Source organism: Adiantum capillus-veneris, chromosome 17, assembly GCF_014529385.1.
Source record: "Adiantum capillus-veneris isolate H3 chromosome 17, ASM1452938v2, whole genome shotgun sequence".
Lineage (NCBI taxonomy): Eukaryota > Viridiplantae > Streptophyta > Polypodiopsida > Polypodiales > Pteridaceae > Adiantum > Adiantum capillus-veneris.
The window spans coordinates 49230178-49251387 of NC_140947.1; positions in this window are offsets into that span (position 1 = coordinate 49230178).

Below are 21210 nucleotides of genomic sequence, written 5' to 3' on the forward strand. Positions count from 1 at the left end.
GGCTCATCATTCATCGTTGTCATCGACTTCAAACATTGATATTTTATAGGTTCGGACTCCACTTGGCGAGCCGTAAATTCCTGTAGACTTCTCAAGCGACTTAGAATGCATACAAACCCCGTTGAGGCTGTAAAATTCCTAGATGGCACATCGACGGAGCGGACTGGTGCGGAACTGGCCCCTGGTGAATCTTTAACGGCCAATATCTTGGCAATTGTAAATCCGATCACTGATCTGAAAAGACCGACGCACTCCACAAAGTGAGCACTTTACGCCCATGCATTCATTTCATAGCTGTCCCCTCAGTTGCATTTGCGCAATCCGGTACGGATTTGCATTCGACTTAAACTTCAAACTGCCATAACTTCCTCACCATATCTCCAATCGACGGCCTGTAAAGAAAGGCTGATAGAGCACCTCAAGCACTACAGTTCTAGATCATAAACTCCCATCTATGCTATCTTAAAGCATACTCCTTTTTAGCAACATTAAGGCATTTGTTGGCCCTTTAAAGCCGCATCTAGCATACATTAATCAATAAACTTGGCCTGTTAACAAGCCTTGATCACTACTCAATAAATATGTAGGCCTTAAAGAAGCTTATCTTTCATTTCTTTGCACTTTTTCCTATCATGGAAGCAGAGCTGCGTGACATCCACCCCCTCTAAACGTGCATAGCCTCTAGTCTGTGCCAACTGCACTTCAATTTCTATCTGTTATAGGTACCTTATGCTCTTTGCCATCATCAGACTCACGTAACTGGTAAACATATGAAACATAAAATAAGGCTTATACCCTATCATCAATGTTTTAGCTTAATCATTAGGTAGCCATCCCATAAAAAATCTTTGAACCGTATCTGCCATATCTCTAAGGCACTCAATTATGGAAACGTGTTTAGTGAACCCCGCCAAACTCAAGTGCTCGAGTTAATGATGCACACGGCTTGACCATTAAGCTAGCTTTAGGAAACCCTGTCAAGCTCAAGTATGCCTTACTCTGTCTACACACGGAATGGGCGTCAAGTCCTTTACTTCAAGTTTTGGTAGCAGAACCAACTCAAAAGATGTGAAGATACTTCATCAATTGTCCAAAGAAATCAACTGGAAGCCAACCATGTAATCTTACTGAACGCATAACCAAAAACTCTTTTGACTTCGCATAATCTAGAAAACAAAACCTTGTACCATGCAACCTGCTACGACAGATAACTGGTGCTCGTCAAATCTGCAACTTGCACTTTAGTACCCCCCATGATCAAACGGAATAATAAGGAATTGTCCACACACTGGAGCAGCATAATATCCACATGAGCATACATTTTCTGTATCAATCAACATCAAGCATTTCTGGTGCAAATATGCTACCCTTGATTATGCAATTACTATGCATACTTAACATTATCCATCCATATTAAATCTGCTTACAAATATCCTTAGAATCTCCTGGATCAAACACCATTGAGATCACATAACATTGATGGGCTCCACAATATACTAGAGCTTCACCTAAAGCATAGTGCATCACCCACATCTCGTAAACTTTTGGCAACTTAAGCTCATTACCAGTAAGCATTAAAGAATTATGACTCCCTTTTACAGGCAGCCAAGACATCACTGACATAAGCATCAATAGGAATAGCATCCAAATCCATCCAAATTTGGCACATTGTCCAAGGAAATTAAAAACCTTGTGTACTTTTTGTAGTATCAAGGATGATTTAGCATCATCACCCCCTCTAGCTTCATAGCCATTACGGAAAACCTTGGGACTCTCTAGACCTGTATCATCAGAGGAGTTTTAACATGTTAGGTTTTTAGCTTGATCATGAAAAACACCTCAACTTGTAAATCTTCATCCATTGCATCCTAAAAAAAATCACCCTTGAAAGTCTCAACATTCATCAAAACTGTAGGAGTTATCTCCTCTTGTAACCCATATACAAGCATAGATGTAGAATCCCTATTGATAACCTGTTCGCAATCAGCATGATCTAGGCAATCTTCATACTCATCCATGTTATCCTCTGATTCATCATTGGCATCCATGTTACTTAGCAATCCATCATAGCACTGTAAAATCTCACCTAGCACCCTCTCTGAAGAGGTACACGCATCAGAAAGCTCTTCCATACTTTCATAACCATCTCCTTCAGATCTAGACAAAAAATCATCCATTATAGCATCCTCTTCTGCGATAGCAACATCTTCAAACATATTGTTAGTAGCAATCACAGGTTCATTGGCATTCTCAAGCTCATCCTGTGCTGGGTCCACAATCTTGATCACTTCATCAGATATTGTGTATATAATATCTTTGTTTATACAATCATCTGCAGCAAACATGTTGTCCTGCTCGACTATAGTGCTGATAGTTTTAGTAATATCCTGTAGAGGCTCATCTACTTGATGAATTCCTTCAAAATAACCCATGTCAAGGTCAGCAACTTGTGAACCACTTGTTGTACAGTCTATGCCTTCACTGAAACCATTATTGGAGGTAGCATGCATGCGAGCAATCTTTGAAAAAAAATCATATAAGTGTGTTTCAGCTTAAATTCATTGTTTACCTTTTCTTCATTGCTCAAAATAAGCTCCTCTGAAACGGAATCTGCTACTTCCAACTCAACATTTTTCTTGTCTTTGCTTCTTGCAAAAATATGCTCCCATAATTCATCATAGTTGAGGAACTGCATCTGATCCCCTTCACCTTTACTGAAGACAACCTGGCTTTGTTTAGTAATCTCTTTTATTTCTAGATCTAGAATCCTTGAGCTTTCGTAAATAAACTCCTCTGCAAAATAATCCCACCGTGTGCACCGTGTGGGATATGCTTCAGCCAGTTCTTGAACCTGCCTTTTAAAATCTGAGTCTACAACCTCTTCAAAAGCTGCAATCATCTGATTCTCTGGAACATTTCGGCTCTTCATCTCGGTTTCATTACATGCAATAAAACCTTCTGCATCATATCCCTAAAAATTATGATACTGCTCCCATACAGCATCAAGTGCTAGCTTTACAGCATCATCAATCTACTTTTTTATCTGCATGGCTCTTGATTCCTGTAGACATCCCTGAACTAACTCTAGCATTTGTAGCAAATCTCCAACTGCTCGGTTTTTATCAAATCCATTAGACTTGAAATCGTCAATAAACTACTTCAATTTTTCTGGCATCCCCATCTTCACCTCCCACCCCGGCTCGTTTCACGTCGGGTTCACCAAAAATGTCGATGGATATGTGTTCAAAACGTGAGCCAGGAAGGCGCCGGGCCTACGGCTATGGGAGGTGTAAAAGAGAGAGAACAAGAGACACTAACAACTCTGGGAATCACCATAATCATCAGTTAATTAAATAATACTTTGAGTACAACTTAATCCTTAGCCAAGGTGGACTATTGACAGCACTGTCACTTGGATCATCTGCTAACTAGGAGTTTAAGCTCCCATTTTACAGGATTAACCGGGTCGTTAACAACACCGGGGCTTAACAAGATGATTAATCAATCTTTAGATGATGATGGTGATGGAAATTCCCTCCTGTTTTAATTTACTTCATCTCCATTCAAGATTCTACAAACCTCATGTAAGTTCACTGTGTCGATCATCATGCTTCAATTATTGTCAATTGTCTTGCAGCTTCTTGCTCTAAGTGCGTTGCATTGTCTTAATTGCCACTCACAAATTTTGTCATCTCCTCTAATCCACTTGCTCTGATTGCCTTTGGTGCTTCGCTTCAATCTTATTCTTTCCTTGTACCTTGCAAGCCTCGAAGTTGCTTTCCCTCCTCTCACGATCCTTGCCTATGCATGAGAGCGGGAAAAAGAGCGTCTTATTGCTCCCCCTCTTCCCCTTTCTTATGCTAGAGAGTGAGAGAGAACCCTTTGCTCTGCTTCACCTCTCTGTTTTATCCCTCTTCATCTGCCCTTACTCATTGAGGACAAGAAAGAGCGAGTGAGAGAGCCTTCGATTTCTTCTTCAACTTGAAAGAGAGAGACCTTCCTTCACTTATGCAACCCTCCTTGCTCTTGCTTTTGAGAGAGGCCCCCTGTTCGCTTTGCTTCTCCAACATGAGAGAGCCTTTCCCTTGCTACCTGCACGTCTTCCCCTCTCTTTTCATGACGAGGATGAGAGAGAGAACTCATTTCTTACTTTGCTTGTCGAGGACGTGAGTGAGAGAAAGAGAGCTTTATGCTTCCTTCTTCTATTTCTTTGAGATCCCGGATTCCCTTCCGAGCTTCTCTCTTCTCCCTTCCTTCGTTGCTAGCCGAGGACGAGAGAGAGAAAGAGCGAGCTTACCTTGTTTTTGCCTCTCTTCCTTCCTTCGTTTGTTACCTCCTTCGCTCCCCTCACGCTTGCTATGCTAGCCGAGGATGAGAGAGCGAGAGAGAGAGCTTTTGATCTTCCCCAAGCTCCACTCCGTCCTCCTCTTCTGCCGCCCCTCTACCACAAAAACTTACTTTCTCCACTCTCTCCCCCTTGCATGCCCTAAAAAAAGAACCCTTTTCTTTAATAACTCCCCTCCCTTAGCAACGACAGTGCCGTCGTTGCTAGGGAGCATAAAAAACACTCTCAGATGACGTGGTAGGGCCGTATTTGACTAGCGCAAAAACTGTCGGGAGTAATGCCGAAAAGGTGCGCCTTGGCGGGATGAGTAATTTTGCCATCTTGCTCGACCTCATCCAAGTATCAGCTTGGCTTGCATGTCTTCCTTCTCCTGCTGCGCTGCCGCCCCTGCTCACGCTCGCCATTTCCTTGCTTTTCCTTTCCTTCACACATTTAGGCTTTATTTTTCTCAATGGGCGGGCAATGCTTCATAGTGGGCGTCCGGGCGGCCTTAAGCCACAATTGGCGCCATGGTTTCATAGTGGGCAGCCTTGCCTTTGGCAACCATAGCTTCATAAGGGTACCTTAGTGCCACATTGGGCGGCTTTATTATTCATGGCTAGGATTGCCTTTGGGCACGGCCTTATGAGCACACCCCATTTAGCATACATATTCACCCGGGCATTGCCTCGCACAACATTTTCCTCCAGTAGCACTTAAGTAAATCCTACAATCAACACACTTTAGGTGACAACATTCAAACAAATAACTCATTAAGGACTGTAAATCCATCATCCCAAACTTTGTGGGCCCACTAGCTAAGGTTGCCAAACCTGCCAAAAGTCATCTGGTACCTTATCATCGGTCGTTGTCACCGACTTCAAACATTAATATTTTACAGCTCCGGACTCCGCTTGGCAAGCCGTAAATTCCTATAGACTTCTCAAGATGCTTAGAATGCATACAAACCCTACTGAGGCTGTAAAATTTCCAGATGGCACACCGATTGAGCGGAGCGGGGCTGGTGTGAAATCGCCTCCCCCGGTGAATCTTTAACGGAAAATATCTTGGCACCTCAAGCACTACAGTTCTAAATCATAAACTCCCATCTATGCTCTCTTCAAGCATACTCCTTTTTAACAACATTAAGGTATTTGTTGGCCCTTTAAAGCCGCATCTGGCATACATTAGTCAACAAACTTGGCCTATTAACAAGCCCTGGTCACTACTCAATAAATGTGTAGGCTTCAAAGAAGCTTAGCTTGCATTTCTTTGCTCTTTTTCCCATCATGGAAGAAGAGCTGCATGACACCGTTGCTTATGGGAGGCTATTATAATTTCATATGATCAATTTGGTGTACGAACCAAGTAGCTGCTATGCCTTCAGGTAGTGTGCCAACTTCCAAATATTTCTATTATGTACCCTAGCTATGGTATTCTACAACACTTTTCGGATGGTCTATCCACGTTGGGACATCTTTTTTGGGTAATCTAAAGAAGGGGTTTTGTTGCACCTTACTATCTGATCTTCAGATATTTGGAGGCTGTTATTGGGCTAACTCACCTACTAAATGCCGATTTGTTGCATTCACAAACATAGAGAAAATGGTTGGGAAAATCTATTCCAAGTGATTGTTTTGTTCTATTATGCAGGATACTCAAGATGCATCAAGGCATTTCCATATTGAGGGAAAGATGGATTGTTTATAGGAGACACTGGGTGACTCATATTGAAACACGGATAAGGAAGGTCTTAACGAGGCTCTTTTATGAAGAAAAGAAACAATTCTGTCAACTCCACCAATTTGTAATGTGCACAAACTCTATTATAGAAGGACGAACTTAGATACAATGGCATATCCGCTCCAAAACTGCTTCCTTCTCACTCCATTACAATCATACATGAAAATATAGTGTAGCATTGAAAATCTTAGATAAACAAATTGGAAATGACCATATGGGTTTGATTCCTTGTACCAACATGTGCAGCTATATGTGGGGGATATTTCGTGATATAGAGAAAAACGAGATATTGCACATCAAAATTACAGATTTGGCAAGGTAAAGAACATTGAAGAATTTTGGAAGGAACTTATCATATGGGTTTGACTCCTCGTGCAATATTTGCAACTGTATGTGGTTTCATGATATAGAGCAAAACAAGATGAACACCAGTTATTCTTTATTAATGATCCTAGAGCTTGAAGGAAGTAATTTGAGCATTACATATGAGACTAATACAAACACTAGTTGTTCTAGATGTAATTGGACGAGGATGATCACCAGGTGGGCAGGACTAGATCGAGCTCAACAACAACCACAACCAGCTGTTGTTCTGGGGGGCATGTGTGGGAGTAGCCAACTGTTTGGAAGGACCATTGCCTGTTGCCTGCTATCCATCTCCCTATCCCCTTCACGTATTCTTCAAGTCCCTTCTTCTTCACCAGCTCCAGCTCTGACTTAATAATGAGTAACTCTCCACACACCTCGCATCCACCTCCTCCACCATCCTCCTTGCTCCCTGCATCGCATCTCGGAAGGACGTACCACCCAGCTCGCCCACACTAGCCAACGAGCTAATGACATCTTCCTCCTCCCTCCTCACTTGATCCATATTGGCGTTGTTTCAGTAGAGTACCGCAGGCTGGTTGAAGTGATTTCCCTTAGAAAGCTACACATGGCATGACATTATATCATTTGTTAGGGCCACATGATCCACCCCGGCATCATGAAGCTGCTGGGGGAGAGGCTCCTCACCTGAGGTGTGGGTGCAAGCAAGGATGAGCTTGTGGTGCCGAGTTATTAAAGCATCGATGGAGTTGCAACCGAGGAGCTCAGGATCGTTGTCTTCATCATCTACAACAAAGAACCAACCGACAAACTTGGAATGTTGGTGACACGATCTGGGGGGCAATGGGGGTAGAAAAGGCAATGAGGAGGGAGAAAGCAGAATCAATCCAGAATTGGGCAGCTGTAGGGGAGGTGGGCTGAGCAAGGCCTTGATGGCTTCGTACTCCGGGTGTACCACAGTGGCAAATGATCAACCAGTTTCCCTAGATCCACAAGAAGTTCTGGACAAATCCTCACAATAATTCCCACATTGTAACTTACCTCAACATCATGGGGGAGGTACTACATACCTAGCTAGGTACGATTGGGGGCAGGGGACCGTCGGGCTGATGGTCTAGCTAGGTATATGGTGCCTCTCAAGGAGAAGCTCACGATGTTATGCATCGTAGGAAAAACACTGAAAAAGACTCCGTTTTCCTACGTACATGAGAAAATTTCTAAATCTTCTTGTGAGAGTTGATCATGTGTTTGCAAAAAATTACATTTCCTCCGAAAGGACTTTGTAGTAATTAATATTCTCAAAAAGAGAAGAATTATTCATCAATACAATGCTAATCACACTTCTAAATGCACAGATTCAAGAGATAATTAGCTCTAAAATCTAACAAAAATTGTAATTAGGCTTTTTTACACCGCAACAGTCGTACAACTCGCTCCCAAAACCTTAAACATCATGCAAATGATAAGAGCTTTGCGGAACAAGCAAGATACAGGTTGGAAAAGAAGTAATTAAGCATAGGAATTAGTAACCTGCTGTGTAATTTAAGCATAATCAGGCATAGTATATAATTCATGCATAGACGGCGAAGAAGGAGATGAAGTGGAGCTTCCATGGGAGCTTGAGAGAGCCAAAAACTGAGCTCAGATCAGCCACAAATCATCCCTAGTCGATTTGCATGCCTTGGGAGACTTAGGGAGCAAGTTGGAGCAAAGTGGGTCTTTGTGTGCTTGTCTTTAGGGGAAAGGGGTGGTCCAGATTTGCTGAGATGAAGGGTGGAGAAGAGAAGGCGCCCCCATAAGGCTACATACTTGTCCGACCATCCTATCTTTTTCCTCTTCACTTGCCTTGGCCCCCAATCCACCTCCCTTGGGCCACAAACCCATTATGTCCATGATCCTTGTACCAAATGCAGTCGACAACCTTTTAGCTTAATTTTGGAGGCTTTCAGGAATATTTTGGACAATATTAAATTGATACTTTTAGTCCGGAAAATCCCGTTAGAACCCTTAATGGACTCCGAGGGCACTTTTGAAAAATGCATAAAATTCGTGGAACTCTCTAGTTCACAGATGCATCATCTTGCCCATTGTACATTGTCGGTCCTTTTACTATTTTTATTTTCTTTCACTAAAATGGCCAATTTTAGAGAGAGAAAATGCATTTAAGTAGACCAAACAAAGAAATTTGGTGATAGTTTGATTGGATTTGCAACACTCATGCTTGGAAAGTTAGCTTGCATGCTTACAGTTGAGTGACTAGTTTTTGGTGTCTGACACACACTTGAGAATTGCACATGGCTAGAAGTGAGTTTAGATTATTTTTTTGAGAGATTGAAAACCTCTTTTAGCCTCCATTCACTAGTTAGATAAGCTACATCCCACATATTGACCAATCTATTCATGGTTCTCTCTATTCTATAGCGGATATATTGAATCTTGGTAGCCCAACAACATTTGGCACCATTTCAAAGGATGAAGAACTCAAGAGTAGATAAAAATCGGTAATCATTTTTGACACTCCAACGCTTTCTCTATATTATTCTAGAGTAGTCAATACTTTTTTCATTTAGCACATAGTTGAAGATTGGGTTTTGCCAATAATGTAGAAATAGCTTAGAAGTAAGGGTACCTCTACTGAGGACCTTAGTCCGTAGGTTAGATTAGATTTGACTAGTGATTGATGCTTAAAAATTGTGTCAGAGTTGGAGAGATCATTACTAAGTAGAAAAGTAGAATTTGAGTGTTTTGTGGAATTTTTAACCCCCTTCTTATTTTTTCAATAAATATGCATAGGGTAAAGAAAAAACCATTTTTACCCCTAGATCCCCAAAAGAAAATCAAGCTTGGGGGAATAAAGCAAGAATGTTTGAAGTGCTAATAGTGAATTATGCATAATATAGCATCTTCTACTCTACCTTGAGTGTCTACTTTGCTAAATGGGCTATTTGCGAGAACGTCATTATGCATTCTTTCTTACTTAAGATTGATTGTGATGAATACCATGAAGTTAATGTTTGAACTTTTCCACCTTCATGGTCATGAGATACCTTATTGCAAATGTCAAGTATGGTTGTGTGAGGGCTATATAATGCTTCCACAACCTACCTACCGGTACTTCTTGAAATTTTTGTGAGAAGTAACCTCTTTATGAATGAGTGATGAGTCTCATGCACAATGTAAGTTTACAATCCTATCTATCCTTCCTAAAGATGAGATAAATGTGTGAGATGTCTAAAATACCTAAAATTACAACATGGTGAATATTATGCAACACCTTGTGGTTGAGTGACTACATCTCTTATCAAATTCATAGGATATAGTTTAGGCATACCTCTAATCAAAAGGGAAGAATCCTAATTATTTTCAAAGATAGAGAGAGAGAATGACATCTTCTTAGGATATAGTTTAGGCATGCCTCTAATCAAAAGGGAAGAATCCTAATTATTTTCAAAGATAGAGAGAGAGAATGACATCTTCTTTGCTGAAAGTCTTAAACTTGGTTAGAACAATAACATTACCATAAAACTCTTAGCTACTAGGAATTCTCATACCTTGAGACTTGAGACTTTGTTGAAAGTCTTCAACTTTCTTAGAACAATAACATTACCATAAAACTCTTAGCTACTAGGAATTCTCACACCTTGAGACTTTCCCTATAGTCATGGTTTCCTGACTTAAACTCACTTATGGAACTCTTGGTTCTTTTTAATCTTAGTTTTATTCCAACCTTTAATGCTATGGGCAATTAGGAGATAATTAGAGTATCCTTGTCCATGCATGATGGTTAGGTAGATTGTGAACCATCTAGGGGTTAAGAGAGTGATTTCTACTTGCAATAGACCCTAGCATTTGTGAACATAGGAATTTTAATGCACTTGACATAAGCAAGTTACCAGTTAAGGATCAATAAGTGAGAGTTAGAGTTAGTGAGGAGATCATCCGTAGTATAGTAAAATTAGTCCAAGAAAACCTTAATGTAAAATTAGATCGCTTCTTTCGTTATTTGTAAGAGAATTCAAGAATCATGAGAGTAATTGAACACTAAATAAGTAGATTGATCAACAAACAAATAAATTTCAACATAATGTTAAAGTGAGAGGAAAATAAGAGAATGGTATGGAACTTGAGATCCAAATTGCCGTAGACTTGTTTAAAGAAGGGTTTTCTTGAGATGTGGTTGAGGAAGGAGCTTTGTGTACTTCTTCTTCTTTACTTATCTTCTCACCACTACTTGGGTTTTTAAAGGGAGACCTTGGGGTCTCAATTTGGGAAAATAGAAATAACTTTGAGTGCACAATTTGAAAGTCTATTTGAGTGTAGCTAGTTATGATTTTTTCTAGTACACATAGGGCTTCAAGCAGGGGGAGAAAATAGAGAAAGAGGAGAAGAAGAGTAGCCTGGTGGAGAGGAAGGGAGAGCTTCTTATAAAACCAAGTAAGTAAGTCTATGGCTTGAAGAGAGCTTTGATATGGAGGAAGATCTATGCTCACCAACCTTGAGAACGACTAAAAGGAAGAGCTTATGAGGGAGTAAATCCCTTTTTCCTTTGAAGAAAGGGAGGAGGAGGGCTCTTTTCATGCATTGTTTGATAAAAGATCTTTGGAAAATTGCTATTGCCTATCTTACCTACCCCATCTATGCATTTTTTTATTAGTTCTTTTATAGCATAAGTACCCTTCCCTTATCCTTTACCTACCACATTTATGCATTTTTTATAAGTTCTTTTAGGATAAGTACCCTTACCTTATCCTTCACCTACCGATTTAATCCATTTTAAATTTTCATTGTAAAATACACTTATGTTCTCTTATCCTTTACTTTCCATTTTTCTTTTATTGAAAAAGCGAAATTTTCATATGCATGACTTTTGTTCACATGGTCTATGTTCTTCAATTAACTTGACAGTTTGTCAAGAGGGTGGCTCTCCAAGATTCTTGTGAATGAGGATGCTATTATTATTATTATTATTATTTTATATTTAAATTCTAATGGCTTAGTTATCAAAGTTAAGGATTTGTGGGACGGGCCTAGCAAACTCTCCAGCAAAAAGAAAGAGCTATCCTACGGTTGGTTGAAGTTGTAAACTTGATTGCGCTTACTTTTTTGTCCCAAGAAACTTTACATCTTATTAACAATTTCAACTTGACTTCCTGCTTGCAATTCCTCAATCTTTATAGAAGAGTTGTTGTTTTAGTCTTTTTATGTGCTCTCTTTCAAACACTCCTTGATTACTTTGTATTTTTATCTTAGTCCAATAGCGACATGGAAACTTTGTGGAAATCTGTTATTTGCAAGGAACAAACGATTACACAAGGAGACCCTTTGTGGAGAGATACAAGCATTTACTCTTCTTTGATTTAGAAAATTTTATTGCCCAAACAAAATGAGGTGCCTTTGACATATTACTAGAGTGACTCTGTGGCATCAAAACCATTTTTGGAATAACAATCGATTGGCCTTGGTTCTCAAGACTATGGGTTTGGGTCCTTGACATTACTATGTAATAAGATCTTCCAATCATGGCTTCTCAAAGATAGTATTCTTGATGGCATAATTCATTCCTCCTGTAAGTATATATCTTTGTCCCAATTTTGGTTTATCTATTCAAGGTCCATTGAACTTCTCAGTTCATACTAGAGAGAACAACGTGGAAATTATTATATTGTTGTTTTTGCACTTTGGTGTTTATTGATTTTTTTATATTGATGGAAAAGTGTAAAAGTATAGTTCTTGCATAGAACCTTGGGGAGGGGATAACTCAAATGGTATCAATCAAAGACAAGGGTTTTAGGGATATCCTACCATTGATACTAGTTGAGTTGGTTCTATATCACGCACATATCCATGATTTCTATTTAGAAAATAAGAATATAGTTAGGATAGTTAAATGGTTGACATTCATTGGTAATGATACATACTTGAGTATGATTTATGACTGAGTTGTCTACCTTGTCTAAATTCTAGATGCAATTGATTGCAATGACTTGTGATGAGCAAGTGTATTAAAGAAATTTGATTGTTTTTCTTCTAGCTAGCAATGATTCCTAAGATATCTTTTGAGTGCTTTAACAAAGAAAACAAAGTTTTGGCAATAGCATTTAACAACATGGTGACACAGAATGCCAAGGGATGCAAGATAACTCTTCTACCTTGAAATCATGACTAAAGTTTTCTCAGTGTGCCAGAGATGAGAACTTATTAAAAGAGCATTGACCATAGTTACCTCACTCATTGTTAGGAATGTTTTTGATAGTTCTTCATCAACATTGATGATAAACCAAAGGACTATTTTGCAAATATAAGATTACTTCAACTTAGACTAGATTTAACTTTGAGACTAGAATTACTAAGGTTTCCAAGATAATCAAAGCATTATAGCATTGTGAGAAAGGAAATATTAGAGGATAACTATATACCTAGCTACCGTAAGAAGGGTGTGAGGAATTTCCCAATGAAGAAGATCAAAGAATATGCAAAAATCTAGATCCACATAATGCATGATGATGTAGTCTTCTCAAATTTATATGAATCATGGATATATATTCAATTTCAATATTCATGCATACTGTCATATTTCTCTTTCTTATATGTCTAGATGGACCTCTTAACTCACTCTTAAGCTGTTTAGATGAGTTATCAAGTGACCTTGCAAGAAACACATTTTTAAATATGCAACAGTGGGCTCAATGTTTGTAGGGCACTTGAAGTAGTTTGTGTTTCAAAGGAGACTTTAGACTCCTTTGTCCTAAACTTCTACATAGCATGGAAACTATATGTTGATCCTAAAAAAAAACATTGGACTCAAGTACCAATTAAATATATGTATGATCCACTACTTTTGATCAAAGAGAATTCCTAAGAGGAGGAAATTTGAATGCAAATATTTTTCCTCTATATCAATCTTTGCTCACTAATAGAAGTTCCAATGCAGGAAATCATTTTCTCCAAGAAGGCCTTTATGCTTCACATGACTGCAAAAATTTTGGTAGCACATCCATATCCCAAGAAAATTCCAATCGCAACAAATTCATAACCATAAGGGAAATCTCAACCTTGAAGTGCACAATTAAAGCATGCAAGTGCAAGCTTAGAGATGGAGAAGAAGAAGAAGAGACACCTAGATGTGGTAGACTCCTATCACAATAGTGACTAGGGATTTTGAGTCCTTATTAGTTTTAAATAGAATGAATGGTTAGAACTAGTGTTTGGCTGCCCAATACATTGGGACAAGCACATTGGGAATTGCTACCCCAATAACCTCCCACTTAAAGGCCAATGTGCTTTCAAGGTGGGGTGACAATGCATATATACATACAAAGTAGAAAAACCATCTACCCAATGCCCATCAAAGTTCAATAATGCGCAAACTGCTCTAAAGAAAGCCCTTCGGTAAGCAGATTTTCAAGATTCTCACTAGTGTGAACCTTGGCAAGTTGCATTTGCTTATCTTCCAATATCGCTTCCAATACCTCATGAATGAAGTGATACTTCACACCACATGCTTTGTCTTTGCATGAAATACCAAGTTCTTTGCTAATTGTATAGCACTCTAGCTATCACAATGTAACACAAGCATCTCAACATTGATCCCCTAGTCTCCCACTAAATGAGTAAACCATATTGCTTCCTTGCAAGCCTCTAATGCTGCAATATCCTCATGTGGTAGACAAGGTGACACAATCTTGCAATCAAGATTTTCATGAAATTGTACCTCCAACGCATGTGAATCATAGCCTAAAGTGGACCGTGTTTTGTTCATATCTCTTGCATAATAAGCATATGTGTAACCCAATACACATGCAAACCCATTACACATACTTCCTAAATTTTGAACAAAATACACGTCTTTTGTACTAGTCAAGCATCTCATAACCCCTTTCACTACCTCCCAATGTTTCTTGCCTACGTTTAACATGTATTTGCTAATCACTCCCACTGCAAAAGCAATGTTTGTACATGTGGAAATTGTAGCACACATCAAACTCCAAATTGCAAATGAATAAAGGAACCTATCCATTTTAGCCGTCCCCTCATTATATTTAGGGCTATCCTTTATAGAAAATTTCACATATAAAGGAAATGGAGTACTCAATGCCTTCCCCCTCTTCATATTGAAATACTTGAGCACCTTCCCAATGTGCTCACTCAGATTGAGACAAATAAAGAAACTTATTACATTTGTCTCAATGGATTTGCATACCAAATGTATGGCTTGCCAATAGAAGTACATTTCTACTCCTCGAAGAGTAGATTGAATCCCTCTATGTCCTGCATAAGAAGGAACATGGGATTCATACATTGCTTTCTCATGGAGTGAGTTACTAATGCACAACCTATTGCCATAGAGAAGATAACCATCCTCGAGAGTGAATGGTTATCTTTCTTCCCTAGTACAAGGGATGAAATCACATCCTTGAAGTCGGGATCAATAGCATACTCATCTATCATGGAGGTTAGATCACTGTGAGTAGCTATGGATACCGCATTCACCTTTGGCCGTCATGAGAGTGCATGGACCACTTGATTGTGCTTGCCAGCAACGTGAGCAATATGAAAATGAAATTGCAAAAGAAAATTTTCCCACCTCATTTGTTTGTCGGATAACTTGGTTTGCATCATGATATACTTGAGGATTTGATGATCTATCTGTAGGATGAATGGAGTCCCCAAGAGATAGTGCTTCCACATGTCTAGAGAATGTAGGACACCTAGTAGCTCCTTTTCATATATGCCTAATATTTGCTCATCAGAATTGAGTCTGCGACTTTCGTATGCTATGGCATCCCCTTCTTGAAGAAAAAAACTCCAAGGCAATTATCACAAGCATCACATTGGACCTCAAATGGATTTGAGAGATCTTGTAGCGTATGCACAAGCTGAGAGATAAGCTTATCCTTAAGCTTTTCAAAAGATTCTTTCTCTTTTGCAGTCCATAAGTATTTAACGTTCTTCTTTGTTAAGTCATGTAATGGGCCTGCTGTTAGTGAGAATTTTCCTATGAAGCGTCTAGAGTAATCACACATACCTATAAAGCTTCATAAATCATGGAGATTCTTTGGATTAGGCCATATTTTTATTAGCTCTAGCTTTTGTGGATCCATATGGATGCCATCCTTAGAGATAATGTCACCTAAGTATTGAATCTCCTCTAAGAAAAGTTAAATTTTCTTTTGATTTATGAAAAGCTTATTTTCTCTCAGAATCTGAAAGATTACCTAGAGGTGCTGCTTGTGCTCTTCCAATGAATTGGAGCAGATGATAATATCATCAAAGAACACTTTGGATAAACTTGCAATAAAGCCTGGATATCTTCTCCATCATTCAATTGAATGTAGCTGGAGCATTTGTCATGCCAAAAGGCATGACAAGATATTCATAAAGACCGAATGTTGTGCAAGAAGCTGTCTTTACAATATCTTCGTTCACAATCCTTATTTGATGATAGCCACTTTTTAGGTCAATCCTACTGAAGTAGGTAGACCCTTGTAGCTTATCAAATAGATCTTCTACCCATGGCATGGGAAATCTATTATTGATAGTGATCCTATTTAGTGATCTATAGTCGACACACATGCGATATGCGCCATCTTTCTTTTGCACTAAAAGTACCAATGAGCAAAATGGAGAGAGGAGCTAGGCCTCACCATCTATTTCTCTACCAGTTCTTGTACTTGCCTCCTAATATCCTGTTGTTAATCATGTACACGAAAACTGAGCTTTTCATTGGATTACCAAAAGCAAGGGTATTTATAAGGGAGATGGTATTCTTTGACTCCTTGGAATATTTTTCCTATACTTGAAATAGATCCTCCTTTCAGGGAACTTCATGGTGGCATTCAATGGCCATCAAAGTGAACCATGGTGTCCCAAGGATGACATATTCGTTCTTGAGAGGAGAGATGAAGAAATCTAGCTCCATCCGTTTTGAGCATATCTCCCATCTCATGAGCTCGTATGCCTAGCTTGGTGGCCAACTCCATGGATATTAAATTGTGAGTTGAGCTAGGGTTAAACATGATGAAGGAATCATGCTCTAAGACCTTTCCCCAAGCATAGGAAAGGGGAGATCCTTGGCAATGAGCATCCTCTTTTGGAGCTTCTACCATATCTTAGCTCTAGGTTGGTCATTACGCACATTCCTTTGGGGGCAAACACAAAATGCATGCCCTTGCTCCTCGCACTTGAAATATCGGCTATCTTTATGATAATGCTCTAGCTCTTTGGGAGAGAGTCAATTCTTGCCCTTGTAGACTCCCTTCTCCTTTGATTTGTTGTTGTTGTTGCTAGAGTTACCTTTGGAAGAATTTTGAGAGTTGTTCTTCCCTCTAGAATCATTTTGATCCTTCATTTCCATGGGCTTAGAATTTCTCTTAGCCCCTTGTTGGAAATTGATTTGAGAAGCAACCATAGTATGGTGTATGACCGCTGGTATGGTCCTAGGTCTTTGAGAGTTAACATACTCGGACATTTCTTCAGAAAGATCCGCACATAATTGTTGCTTTTTCTCCCCAAAGTCTATCTTTTTGTCGATAGACTTTGCGAGTTAACATACTTGGCCATTTCTTCAAAAAGGCCCGCACATAATTGTTGCTTTTGCTCCCCAAAGTCTATCTTTTTGTAGACAGTGGCTTTGAGATGTAAATCCCAAAACGTGTCTACATAGTTTTGGATAGACTCGTAGGGAGAGAGCTTCAAGCCTTCAAGCTTTTCCATTCAGTTGGACTTTTTCTTTGGCGTTGCTTGCAAGAAATTGCTTCATTATGGAGGCTCTTAAATCCTTCCATGTATTTGGAGCTTCACCTTTGGCTCGTAGGCTAGCCAACCATTGTCAAGTGGACTTCAGGAAATACATAGCCACGTGATGTAGCTTGGAGGACTCCGTGAAGCCCTCATCACCAAAGGCCACATCAAACTATTGGATGAAGGCCAAGATCTTGTCCATATCACCAAAGGTGCCATCATAGGTAAGGGAAGAGATGTTCTTTCCTCCCTCCTTGATGTTCTTTCTTTGACTTTATCCATGCCACATAGGACTTGCGATGGCCTCTTCTCTTGGGATCTTTAGGAGAAGAGCCGCTACTTTCATCGGAAGCAGAAGAAGACAATGAAGAGGGGGAAGAGGGTGATATCTTTTTCTCTTTCTTCTTTCTTTCATTCCTCTCTTCCCTTTTGAGATTACGAGGAGGAGGGCTTTGCGGTGATTGTTTCCTCATGGGAGGAGTTGGAGATCGTTGAGACCGGCGTCTTCTTGGAGCCACATCTTCAGACGTGTTGGGAGACTCACTTCTTTCTTGTTCATTTGGTGGGGGTTCTTCATGTGGGACTTGACCTCTCCTTTTGAGTGGAGTTAAGTCTGTGAGTAAGCATTTGAGCACTTCATATGAGTCCTACTTTTCTCTCACCGTAGAGAGACCTCTTTTGGAAGTCTCTCCAAGAGACTTCACAGGTTCTCTCTCTTGTTGGGGAGTTTGGGGAATCCCATGAGTGTGAAGTTGGTTGTAGACTTCACCTTGTAAAGCAATATTTCCCATAGCTTGTTGTAGCTTAGTGACAAGAAAAATGACAAGCATAGGGGCATCGTCAGTAGCACCTTCATGCGCAAAATCAAAGTTATCAGTATTCATTCTACTCTCTTTATTATTGCCAGCCATGCTAACAAAAGTTATGTGTAGATTAACTTATTCCTTGGCACTTCAAACCCCTACTTTCTACTCCTCTTACTCTTGAAAATTAGCCCACACCTGTGGTTTAGAATATTGTTAATTGCAAAGAGTAGAGGGAGGGTCATAACATTGCTAAGTTGGCACCGGTTCCTATCAAGCTATAGCTCAATAATGGTTAATTCGTAGTAAAAAGACTCCATTATTAAGTCTAAATTTCCCAATGGTGTACCTTGCACCTTGTTATAAAACAAGCACACCAACAAAGATAATAGATCCATGTCCCACTTTAGAGAAATTGACATGAGTTGAGGACTGGATTTACTCAGAGTCAGGCTCCCCCTTCCAAAAGGCATTTTTATTATAGATTCTACCAGAAATAAGTATTCTCCTCACATAATCACTCTTAGAGCATAACTTAGCATAGTGATAATGAAGATGAAGAGAATGATTTGAGCATGGCTCTTGGTTGGGTTTGTATTCCATAGCCAAGAGGTGTTGGTGGAGGCTCTCTACCTCTCAAGCTTGGAGAAGGACATGAATTTTCTCATTACTCACAACCAAGTGTGCGTGTGTGTGTGAGGCTCATGGTCCATGTGTGTGTGTGTGTGTGTGTGTGTGTGTGTGTGTGTGTGTGTGTGTGTGTGTGAGAGAGAGAGAGAGAGAGAGAGAGAGAGAGAGAGAGAGAGAGAGAGAGAGAGAGAGAGAGAGAGAGAGAGAGAGAGAGAGAGAGAGAGAGCAAGGACAATTTAAAGAGAAGAAAATATTAAAGGGAAAATGAAGAAGAAGAGAAACACAAATGGACCAATGGCAAGTCGACTACCTCTTTATATGGACTTCTTCATGAAGATCACCAAGCAAGAACATTGTCTTTACCTCCATCTGTACAAGTTTTATGTCCTCTCAAGAAACCAATGCAAGTACACAACGCAAGGTAGTCATCTTCACAACTAGAGAGATGTATTATCAAAGTCAATACCCTATTGTTGCCTAAACCCTTTAGCAACAAGTCATGCCTTGTACTTTTGTTTTTCATTATGAAGTGTGATCTTCACTTTCTACACCCATTTGCATGGTAATGACTTTTAACCCTTAGGCAACGAAACCAAATTTCAAGTTTGATTCTTATGTAGAAAATCCATTTTTGATTGCATAGCTCTCTTCCACTCTAGCTTTTCATCTTGCAACATGGCTTCCTTATAGAAAAAGGACTCCCCACAATCCATCAACATGACATAATTTAGTGATGGAACATATCTGTCAGGAGGTCACGAGATCTGCACAAATGTTTGTAAAATAGGCCCAGCCTTAGGAACAAGTTGTCCCTTTCCATTTGCTTGAACAATAGGAGCATTTTGTACTTGTTGTCCAAGATTACGTGCAACATTTTTCATTGCACAACTCCTTTCTCTTGAAACACAACCCTGCATATTTCAACTATAAAAGTATACCTCTTATGCATCTTCTCTTCTTTGTAGTAAACGTCATTACTGCAAAGAATCTTTTCAGCCCCTACATCCCACAACCAAAATATCATCTTGCCAAGTGAACCATAGCCAAGAAGCCAATTTATCTCAAATTCTTTGGGAACATGGCAATAAGCTTCACATCCAAAGACTCTAAGATGCTTGTAAGAATGTGGATTTCCTAACCAAGCCTCTCAAAAATCATTATTATCCAAGGCATTATTGGGAGATTTATCGATAAGACGGATAGCTACTGCTATGGGTTAAACCCAAAATTGACTAGGAAATTTAGCATTGGGCAAAACACTATGTGTGTTTTCTTGAATGTACAGATTATCCTCTCAGCAACACCATTTTGTGGAGGATTATAGGGAGTTTTCAAATCTCTTTTAATACCTTTTAAATCACAATTTTAAAAAAGATATATAGAGATGTACTTGCCACCATTATTAGATCTCAAACACTTGACCTTCTTCGATTTGAGTCTTCACTAATGTCACAAATTTTTAAAAACTAGAAAGAACCTTTCCCTTTCTTCTAAGAAAATAAGACCACACCTTTCTTGGAAATCTATATACTATGAATGTGACAAAATAAGATGCTCCCCCCATGGAATCATAGGCATGGGCCCATAAAAATCACTATGCACAAGTGATAAAGGCTCACTTTTCCAAGTACTACCCTTTTATGTGGTGATTGTGCTTGTTTACCATACAATCAATGCTCGCAAATAGAGAAATTGAACACTCGGTGCAATATGCGTTAACTCTAATGAGTTGATCATGATGACAGTCTCTTAGCCAATGGTCTCCACCACAATTGTAGCAAGGTCCTTTAGGCTGTTGGGGTGCTCCTTGAGCTCCTCTTTGTTGGTATGCATGTCTCTGCCCACCCATGCCTCCGTTGGCTATGAACAACAATGTTCGTTTATCCAAGCTATATCTTCCTTCTCCTGCTGCCTGTGCAGCGGTTGGTGGTCTTGTATTTCCTATCATGCTCCATGGTTCTGGTGTTAAGGGTTCTTCTGGTGGATAGTACACAGGATTTTCCGCATATCCACTGGGATCTTCATAATATGCATGCATAGGAACCAAAGCCTTCTCTTCTGATTCCGTTACGGTTGGTGTGTATCTTATGCCAATTGGTCGTAATCCTGGTAGGGGTGGTTGTTGCCCCAACATTGGTTGTGGTCTTTCTACACCTACAGGTCCTCGTAGGATTCCTGCTTGATACCTAGGCACCGGTGGAACTTGAGGAGATGCTACCTGAGCTTGGGGAGCGTAAGGTCTCTCTCTCACATATCCCTTGTTATAATAACATTCCTCCGTCCCATGGTTTGTCCATTTTTGTTCAATAGCACACCACTTGGGCTGTTTATCCTGGGGTTTGGGATACAAATAAATCTTTTTTAGCACTTCCTCTACAAGCTGCTCCTGGTTTACAGCTACTTCTCCTTTCGGTGCTGTCTTAGAAAACTTGCTTCCACTTTCTTGCGAGGATGAATCGTTGTCAAGATCCTTGAACTCACCCTCTTTGTAGACCGCATAATTTTCCACAAGGTAAAGAGCCTCTTTAGTTAACTCATTCAACGTTGTGCTCCTCTTCATATGTAAGTCCTTCTAGAGATCTGCATTCCTTAGTCCTTGGATAAATATAAGCATAAGTCTGGACTGAGTTGGCAGTTCTTCCA